Genomic DNA, 9,309 nt, shown 5'->3' on the forward strand with positions numbered 1-9,309 from the left:
GATCTTTTCCTGTGAGAAGGGGGAGGAAATTGCTTGTGTCCTTTCCATGCCCCCCAGATCACATTTTTTCTGCACTTTTAAGATTTCCCCATCCCCGACATACCTCAGACAAACAGAAGGTGGAGTCACCCAACTGGTTTATCTCATGATTTTGATTTTAAAGACGCCATTAACTATGGAACCCAGCAAGGGGGAAATAGTGGCACAGCAAATTTGAAATAGTGATGCAATAAAACAAAAAAATGAAAAGGTTCTATATGAACCCACAAGGCCAAAGCTTGTGGTTTTAACATTTGGACGGTGTTTTGTATACACCTGTTCTGTCCTGGAAGTCCTCTATAGCGGCGTAGCCATGAATTTTTTTAGCCTGGAGAAGAGGAGGTTAAGGGGTGATATGATAGCCATGTTCAAATATATAAAAGGATGTCACATAGAGGAGGGAGAAAGGTTGTTTTCTGCTGCTCCAGAGAAGCGGACACAGAGCAATGGATCCAAACTACAAGAAAGAAGATTCCACCTAAACATTAGGAAGAACTTCCTGACAGTAAGAGCTGTTCGACAGTGGAATTTGCTGCCAAGGAGTGTGGTGGAGTCTCCTTCTTTGGAGGTCTTTAAGCAGAGGCTTGACAACCATATGTCAGGAGTGCTCTGATGGTGTTTCCTGCTTGGCAGGGGGTTGGACTCAATGGCCCTTGTGGTCTCTTCCAACTCTTCTATGATTCTATGATTCTAGATGAAAGCAAAATTTAAAACCAAATTGGAGTGTTCCTCTTCAGTCAGAACAGCCAATGAATTTCAAGGGAAGCCAAGACAGTTGGCCAGCAACATTTCATGAATGGGGTGAGATTGTTCATTCCTACTTCATATGCACCATGGGCTCCTGCTCTTCCAGATTACCATTTTGTTATTAAGCATTCATCCTGATTTGCTCAGCCAGTGGACATAGGTCTTCCTGTTAGTCATTCATTCATCCCAAACCTTTCAGTGTCCCCCCCCCCATCATTATCCTAACAGCAAAAAGTCATTTTGCAAAAAAGTGGGTTTCTTGTGCCAGGATAACAGAGGGTCTGGCCCGGCCCACTGATGAGGCACTTGCCTCAGGCAGCAGAAGTCTAAGATACATTGTTTAATAATATCCTTCCCAACTTGTGTTAGCAAGTTCTATAATTTAGTAGAGTAACATTCCCTTTTTAAACTTACACAGCGGATAAGTTGCTTTAGCCTCTAAAATCAATTTCCTGGTAATTCCCCTTTATTCCCTCCTAAAAAGAATAGACATGACACAGTCTTGTATAAAAGGTATAAAATAGTTTACGCATACATCCCAGAAAGGGACGCGGGTGGCGCTGTGGGTAAAAACCTCAGCGCCTAGGGCTTGCCCATTGAAACGTTGGCAGTTCGAATCCCCGTGGCGGGGTGCGCTCCCGTTGTTCAGTCCCAGCGCCTGCCAACCTAGCAGTTCGAAAGCACTCTAGGGTGCAAGTAGATAAATAGGGACCGCTTACTAGCGGGAAGGTAAACGGCGTTTCCGTGTGCGGCTCTGGCTCGCCAGAGCAGCGATGTCACACTGGCCACGTGACCCGGAAGTGTCTCCGGACAGCGATGGCCCCCGGCCTCTTGAGTGAGATGGGCGCACAACCCTAGAGTCTGTCAAGACTGGCCCGTACGGGCAGGGGTACCTTTACCTTTTTACTTACATCCCAGAAGGCAGACTTAAGGTACAAAATATATACACTTGGAATCTATCCCATAAGGAGATAGTTCCTTTGTCGTCTCTTGGCATCTCAGGCTAAGGAGATGTTGCTTCTTCAAGGAATGGAGTCAGAGAGAGATATGGCTGCTTGTGCTGTACTATTTTGTTACCTGCACAGGTAAGGCAACACCTACCTCTGGTCACATGTAGAGGAAGTTTGTCCCAGCCCAGGAGGAAACAGGAAGTTTATCTACTGGCTGGACAAACATCCCTCTCTAGGACTGTTGTATTTGACTGCTGTGTGTTTCACATCCCACAAGAGAGGCACCAGCAGTGGGGCACCAGCACACCCCTGCTTTGTGGGGGTTGGACCCTCACAATTCTATGACCCCCCCTTTCACCTCAAGCGCTGAAATGGGACAGAGAACCCTTGCAAAGGACTTTGGTCTGCTTTAATTGTCCAAACCTAAATTTCCAGTATGCACTTGAAACCTTAACCCTTTCTGCAAAAGAATCTGGAGGAGACCTGGATGAATTGGTTGCTGTTGCTTTGGTTTGATACCATCATTTCCTCAGATCACCTGATTGGAAAACCTCATTGTTCCTGGTAGGTCAGATGATCAGCGATAGACTGTGCTCCAAATAAACATATGCTCACGACATCCTCACACCTTTCACCATCCTGGAGAAAAGAGTGGAACGCTGAGGCTCCACATTGTGTTGAAATTTGTTCCCAGAAAGTAATGAGTGGACATTGTCATCGATTCCCCCTCCCAAATAAATATGTGCAACTTTCCTAAAAGAGGCCAGGCCAGCCATTGCTCCCCAAAGTTCCCCATGCATATATATGTGAGCCCAGGGGAATTTTGGGCAGTGCTCATAATGTGAAGAGGGTAGAAACACTGTTGTGTGACTCCATCCTTACTTCTGTGTTGTTGTTATTGTGTTGTTTTATTTTGATTTTTTTAAAAAAAACAAAACAAGGATTGATTCCACTCTTAGTAGAATTTAGTTCGTTTTACTTTTTTTCTCTAAAGAAAATAACAGTATCTACCTTTGGATTCCATGCTATCGCACAGATTTCTGTCTGTCCAGATCTTTTGCTCTCTGTGTTTATTCTCCCCCTCCCCACCCTACGGAGAGGCAAATGAGGGGATCAAGATTGAGGAAGGAAAGCTCTTCCGTTCCGAATGACCCTGATTCCATTCCCCCTCCCGCTGTTCCTTGGACAGCTGGAAGGACAAGTCTTATTCTGTCCATCAACCTCATCGCTTCAATGTCTGCATTTAAAATACCTCTGCCATGAGCCTCTGGAATTCCTGCTATTATAGGTCCAAAGAGACTAAGCAGCTTTAGAGGAGGGAGATGGAGGGAGGCGAGACCCACCCCAAAGGTGGATCAGATAACAACCGCTGCTGTCTCCTCCTCTTAACAAGTGTTTTACTCAGCGTGAAAAACACCCCCTTGAGACTCCTTTTCCAAAGGTGAATAGTCCTTGTTGCTCTTCCGGCTCTCCTCGCGACTATTTAAAGGCTGCTCATGTGTCGCATAGGATCAGACCACCACCGAAGATACCCTGGCCTGCTCTTGACACCCAGACAGATCGAACACACATACACAAAGAGCGGTGTGTTAACTTACGGGTGATCTATTGCTGCCAGTGGCGTAGCGTGGGTTGTCAGCACCCGGGGCAAGGCTAGTAATTTGCGCCCCCTAACCCGGGCAAGGCAATTAATTTGCGCCCTCCCCCCTGCTGCACTGTCCCTCCGTCCCTCCCCCAGATAGTCCCTCGCTCTCTCTCCGCACCGCACCGCACGCCTGGCACCCTCCCCTCCACAGTGGGCGGCGACCCGGCGGCTCGGATCGGATTCGCACAGCCAGCACTGCAGTGAGAGAGAGTGAGTGAGCCAGGTAGGGGCAGAGAGCTGCGATTGCAAGCGCCCCCCCCAGATGTTGCGCCCGGTGCGGCCGGGCCCCCCCCCCTGCACCCCCACGCTATGCCACTGATTGCTGCGGCTTCAACTTTAAGTTGAGAACCATCTCTGTAAAATAGGGATTTCCCCCCACCCAGTGAGACTGACTCATAATGATCTGGTCACAGTTTCTTTGTTTGTCTGATCAAGGGCAGGACCGTGTACAAGTCTCCACTTTGGCAAAGAAGGATAAAACTTGATGCAGCAGTACAGAATCAGTTCTGCAGGAAGACAATCTGCGTTATGTGACGTGCATACATTATGCAAATCTCTCCCCACTTCACATGGTTTATTCTGCTTTTTGAGGAAGGGGTCTTATATGGTGTGTTTTTCTGTACAGTGGTACCTCAGGTTACATACGCTTCAGGTTACATACGATTCAGGTTACAGACTCCGCTAACCCAGAAATAGTGCCTCAGGTTAAGAACTGGTTAAGCCATGTTCAAATATATAAAAGGATGTCATATAGAGGAGGGAGAAAGGTTGTTTTCTGCTGCTCCAGAGAAGCGGACACGGAGCAATGGATCCAAACTACAAGAAAGAAGATTCCACCTAAACATTAGGAAGAACTTCCTGACAGTAAGAGCTGTTCGACAGTGGAATTTGCTGCCAAGGAGTGTGGTGGAGTCTCCTTCTTTGGAGGTCTTTAAGCAGAGGCTTGACAACCATATGTCAGGTGTGCTCTGATGGTGTTTCCTGCTTGGCAGGGGGTTGGACTCGATGGCCCTTGTGGTCTCTTCCAACTCTATGATTCTATGATTCAGGATGAGAACAGAAATCATGCTCTGGCGGCGCAGCAGCAGCAGGAGGCCCCATTAGCTAAAGTGGTGCTTCAGGTTAAGAACAGTTTCAGGTTAAGAACAGACCTCCAGAACGAATTAAGTACTTAACCCGAGGTACCACTGTACACCTGCTGGTCATGGCGAAGGAGCTCTAGAGAGCACTGAAGCAAAGCCAGTGGGAACTTTAACCCTTGAATCCCCTCTGGCTCTTGAGATTTTAACAGGTGTTTCCAGCACACTTGTAAACCCATCATTCCATCTGTAAGGAGTAGAAACCTGAGTGCAGGCCGAGAGCAGGATTTGGTTCCCTGTCCTGCTCAGTCGTAGCCTGGGACTGGTGTAAACAGTTCCAGCTCTGACAGAGAGTCACTTTGCTGCCTTTACACCAAGGGCTCAAGGGAAGGAATATTCAAGCCTGCAAAGCTAATGGCCCATCAAGTCCAGCTTCCTGTTCTCACAGAAGCTAACCAGGTGCCTGCAGAAAAGCGGCACGCAATGCCTGAGTGGTTCCCAACAACTGGTATTCAGAAGCAACTTTAAATACTCCTCTGTTTGCATTACGATTGCCCTTTTCATAACCTTTTCCAGCTCCTTTTTTAGGAGAGGCGACCAGAGCTGTCAGGAGATAAGCAGGAAGTAAGGCAACTCTTTCTCTACCGAGTTCCATCATCTGCCCCTCTTGCAGATACCGTTTTTTTCGCTCTATAAGACGCACCAGGCCACAAGACGCACCTAGTTTTTGGAGGAGGAAAACAAGAAAAAAAATATTCTGAATCTCAGAAGCCAGAACAGCAAGAGGGATCGCTGCACAGTGAAAGCAGCAATCCCTCTTGCTGTTCTGGCTTCTGGGATAGCTGCGCAGCCTGCATTCACTCCATAAGAAGCACACACATTCCCCCTTACTTTTTAGGAGGGGAAAAGTGAGTCTTATAGAGCGAAAAATGCGGCGATTAAGGTGTCTGGAAAAGAATTGGGAAGTGGGAGCAGTCGGCGGCGCCCCCCCCCCCCCGCTGTACTGAGAAAATTCAGATGCATCGTATTCTCTAGACTGCAACCTGGCAAACCAACTCTGAGTCCTCGGAGGTTAGAAGGGAAAGGATGAAATCCAGTGGGAGAAGATGGGATACCTACAGCTTTTCAATACGTAATCGAAGGTGAAGTGTTTTTATATTATTCTTTCTCTTAAAGGAGAACAGAACAGCCCGCGGAAATGCCCAACTCTACTCAGATACAACTAAGTGCAGGACCAATTTACACATTCGTTAGCCCTGTGATTTCTAATCATGGGTCTGATAGGTTTGGGGGTTTTTTTGCTGTCCCACTGCTTTCCTCAGGAAAAAACCCTGTTCATTGCTTAATTGGAACAAACACCAGTCAGTTTTTCTGTGGGCTGACGTTTGTTTTAATTCAGACAAACAAAAGTGTGGGAAATCCCTTAGTGACTAGACTCTATAACAATAATACAGTGGTACCTTGGTTCTCAAACTTAATCCATTCTGGAAGTCCGCTCCAAAACCAAAGTGTTCCAAAACCAAGGTGTGCTTTCTCATAGAAAGTAATCCAAAACGGATTAATCCGTTCCAGACTTTTAAAAACAACCCATAAAACAGCCATTTAAGATGAATGAGACCATTGATCCATAAAATGAAACCAATAATCAATGTACTGTGCTATAAAATAAATAAAACAGTATTGTAGATGATAAAAATGAAAATTATTATTATTTTCTTCCCTGCACTGATGATAGTCATTGTTTGGATGGGGGGCTTTTATCCATTTCCGCAGTCACACAATCAATCAATCAGTAGCTGAACTGGGTTCCACACAGTCACAAAAACAAATTAACCGAAAAAGCCTCAAAAACAAAAACGCAAAATAAATAACAAAAACAAAAGCGCCAAACTTAATCTGCTCCAGAAGTCCGTTTGACTTCCAAAATGTTTGAAAACCAAGGCGCAGCTTCTGATTGGTCCAGGTGCCCCGGAAACAATAGCCGACAGCGGCATCAGACGTTTGGCTTCTGAAAAACATTCAGAAAACAGAACACTGTACTTCTGGGCTTTCGGCGTTTGGGAACCAAGGCGTTTGAGTACCAAGGCGTTTAAGAACCAAAGTACCACTGTACAAAAGGATGAACCGGAAGACCACCTGGATGATGTCATCAGGGAGGGACAGCATTGTTAGTGAGTTATCATAAAGCACTTGGAAAAACCGGGCATTTTAGGAAATGAAAAGAAAAGGAAGCTGAGACAGACCTGGCTCTTCCAAGTGCCTTTTTACAAGAAGGCATTTGGAAATGAGACACAGGCTATCACAGAATCTTAGCATGCCTAAGATTCAGGTTCAATCCTTGACATTTCCAGGTAGGGCTGAGAGAGACCCATCTGAAACTCTAGATGGCCTCTGAGCTGGATTGACCAATGGCCTGGCTCTGTATTAGTCAGCTTCTTAACTCATTAATTGGATACAGGGCTCTATAGTCCATGTTGCTTGCAATGCCTGCTTTTGCAGCAGGGTAAGGGATCTAGGTTCACAGTCCTCACATCACACCTCCCTTGAGTCACGACCTACAGTATTCGTTCTCCCCTCTCTTCTTTCCTTTTGCAAGTTAAATCATCCTAGTGCCATACATTCAACCCTAACTGGAAAACTGGAATTTATGCTCAGTTGCATGAAAGAGAAAACAATTTGCTGTGACATATAGGATTCATCAACCTGCCTGGAGGTCAACATGGAAGCAATTGAGGGTGTGGCCCACATTTGCTTGGCAATAGCATCGTGTTTCATCCCTCATCTCCTGGGCCTTGGGCGAAACCAGGGCCGATATGCAAGGTTAGGGCTGTGGTTAAGACTGGAGGCTGGGGAAACCCAGCCAGATGGGTGGGGTACAAATAATAAATTATTATTATTATTATTATTACTGCTGCAAATGTCCCACGATGTCCACCGTTTCCTTGATGATAAGTATTAGAGAGCAATGCATAGATCTTGAAACTGTGATGTTCACTTTGTCTATGGAAGGTACGTAAGTGTCATGTTTGGAGAGACATCCTAAACTTGGCAACGTCCCATATTATACTAAAAGGTCTTTTGAAATGTCGGTAGAAGAAAACCGTCTAATGCTTTAAAAATAATAACAAATGTGAGATCGGCTTAATAATTAAAGGAAGCGATGTTCAAGAGCAATATACCTCTTCATACCAGGTGGTGGAACAGATGACACAAGGATGGCTTACTTGCATTCATGTCTTGGCTGTAAGCATCACAGAGGCATCTGTTTGGCAGTTTCTGCAGGAAAGAGAATCCCGGGCTCTATGGATGTTATTTGATCTGATCCCTTTTGCTGTCTTGCAAGGAAAGTTGCTCCACGGACAATTATTAATTTGTGTGAATTTTATCATGTATTTATAATCCCTAACACTGTGTATGGAGAAAATGTGATTTATTTCCAGCAAGGTATTTTGGGCAATGAGCAGTGGTGCTGGTATCTGAAAGCCCTTTTCCAAAACCCATGGTGAATCTGTGCAGCTTCTACATGTCAGTGGTGAAAGCATTTTATACAGACTTTCAAAGTAAATAATTATGCATAAAACCTCGCTGTGTTGTAAAGGTAAAATGAATATCAGAAAATGGAACCAATCACCAAGTAAGCCTTAACAAATTTCATTTTTTTTTAAAAAAAAGAATGGTTTGAAGTTGGGATGATCAGCTTCTGAATAACCGGTCCTTTAACAGCAGTTTGATCTGCAGCGAGCAAAACATTGAACTCTGTGCCATTGAAAGCTTCATCAGCTGAATTTGGCAGATTGGACCTTTGCTAAGGCAAAGGGCCAGGATGATGACGGCCTCTCTGTATCCCCTGACCAACCAACAGCCGCGTTTGCAATAATGGAACATACGCTTCAATCTTGTTACTCATACTAATATCTTTCAGTTGCATATTGGCAATAGTAAAAAGCCACGTGATCCATTTAGAGGTTGACTGCAAAATGGAAAAATAAAGAAATGTGCAAAACAACATTACCATCAGCACACACTTAGGAAGTGTGAGTTCTCTCTCTCTCTCTCCCTTTCCTGTATGATGACAACTCCCCTTTTTCTAACAGTGTCTCATTTCATACCAAGTTAAAAAACAACAACACCGTTCAGTGTTCCTATTAATAATGGATGAAAAGACATTTTCCTAAGCTTCTCTACCACTAAGAATATTGCAAATGACAATGATGCCATAATAAAGTGCACACCTATGCTGGCTTGTAAACAACACGGTATGGTTTGGGGCCTTTTCTTTCTAAATTACTACAATACAATTGTGCTTCCAGTATGTGTTTATAGTTGTTGTTGTTGTTTAAAACCCGCGTGTGCAAGTCACACATCTTAATCCTTGCAAGCGGGCATAGTATTGAGCTTTCCACAGGTGGACATTTGCTCCAATTCGGGGTGGGTGTTCCAAGGGGAAGGGGCGGGGCAAACGGGAAACTGCTCAGACCTGTGCTTACCAGGTGCAGGACAATCAAAGAGCGGGTGATCCCTTAGTCCAGGCTTCCTCAAACTCAGCCCTCCAGATGTTTTTGGCCTACAACTCCCATGATCCCTAGCTAGCAGGACCAGTGGTCAGGGATGATGGGAACTGTAGTCTCAAAACAGCTGGAGGGCTGAGGTTGAGGAAGCCTGCCTTAGTCTATCACCCTATCCCTTTCCCTAGGGAATCCAAGGAAAATATTCAAGTCCCTCTCTTTCAAAAAAAAAAAACCAACTGTGAAAAATATACAGTGGTACTTTGGGTTACAAGGGACGCGGGTGGCGCTGTGGGTTAAACCACAGAGCCTAGGGCTTGCTGATCAGAAGGTCGGCGGTTCAA

General features: G+C 45.3%; 1 protein-coding gene across 1 annotated transcript in view; it reads left to right on the plus strand.

Moving 5' to 3' along the window:
* The window catches only part of PRDM8 (PR/SET domain 8), an 88,689-nt gene extending 79,380 nt beyond the window's left edge, over positions 1–9,309 (plus strand). Inside the window, exon 5 of the transcript XR_014501824.1 lies at positions 9,297–9,309. The gene's annotated coding sequence lies outside the window, so the exon portion shown is untranslated. The remainder of the gene's footprint in view (positions 1–9,296) is intronic.

Source organism: Podarcis tiliguerta, assembly GCF_965153285.1.
Source record: "Podarcis tiliguerta genome assembly, chromosome: 9".
Classification (NCBI taxonomy): Eukaryota; Metazoa; Chordata; class Lepidosauria; order Squamata; family Lacertidae; genus Podarcis; species Podarcis tiliguerta.